This window comes from Piliocolobus tephrosceles, chromosome 19 (assembly GCF_002776525.5).
Source record: "Piliocolobus tephrosceles isolate RC106 chromosome 19, ASM277652v3, whole genome shotgun sequence".
Lineage (NCBI taxonomy): Eukaryota > Metazoa > Chordata > Mammalia > Primates > Cercopithecidae > Piliocolobus > Piliocolobus tephrosceles.
Genome location: NC_045452.1, coordinates 25,394,750 through 25,395,073, shown reverse-complemented (window position 1 = coordinate 25,395,073; position 324 = coordinate 25,394,750).

Genomic DNA, 324 nt, shown 5'->3' with positions numbered 1-324 from the left:
ATGGATAGATGGGGATGAATGGATGGAGGGAGGGATGGATGGATGGAGGGAGGGATGGATAGATGGATGGGCGATGGATGGATAGATGGGGGATGGATAGATGGAGGATGGATGGATGGATGGGGGATGGATAGATGGATGGATGGACAGATGGGGGATGGATGGTTAGATGGCGGATGGATGGATGGAGGGATGAGGGATGGATGATAGATGGGGATGGATGGATGGATAGATGGGGGATGGATGGATGGAGGATAGATGGAGGGATGGAGGGATGGATGACGGGATGGATGGATGGATAGATGGGGGATGGATGGATGGGGG